This window comes from Apis dorsata, unplaced genomic scaffold (assembly GCF_000469605.1).
Source record: "Apis dorsata unplaced genomic scaffold, Apis dorsata 1.3 scaffold_289, whole genome shotgun sequence".
Taxonomy (NCBI): domain Eukaryota; kingdom Metazoa; phylum Arthropoda; class Insecta; order Hymenoptera; family Apidae; genus Apis; species Apis dorsata.
The window spans coordinates 140,090-140,487 of record NW_006263564.1 but is presented as its reverse complement, the minus strand read 5'-3'; the positions used below and the strand labels follow the sequence as shown (position 1 = coordinate 140,487).

Here is a 398-nt window from a genome sequence, read left to right as displayed (position 1 = left end):
CACACACACACACACACACACACACACACACACACACACACACACACACACATATATATATATCTTTGCAACAGAAAAGAAAAGAAATCATAAATTATATTCAAATAGAACAAATACATTGATATTAATAAAGCTGTGGAAAGACACACACACACGCACGCACACACACACCTTATATCTTCGCAATAAAGATAAGAATTAATTCAAGATTATTAAAAAAGGAGAATAGAGAGGATAATACAGATTTAGATCAGGCATCGAATCGAATTGTTGGAAGCGCAAACGGATCTCGTTGAATTACGGGCCTGATAATGACAAAGGCGGGCCGGCCGGTCTATTCGTTTCGGAAATATAATTACGGTGTGGCTTACCGTAGATACCCCGGGATCAGGCGCGTT

The 398-nt window shown here is 39.2% G+C and overlaps 1 protein-coding gene across 1 annotated transcript in view; it reads left to right on the top strand.

Moving 5' to 3' along the window:
* Positions 1 to 398, top strand: part of LOC102676145 (ankyrin repeat domain-containing protein SOWAHB-like) — a gene marked incomplete at its 5' end in the record, with an annotated part of 139,656 nt that overhangs the window by 841 nt on the left and 138,417 nt on the right. The gene's annotated exons all lie outside the window — the stretch shown is intronic.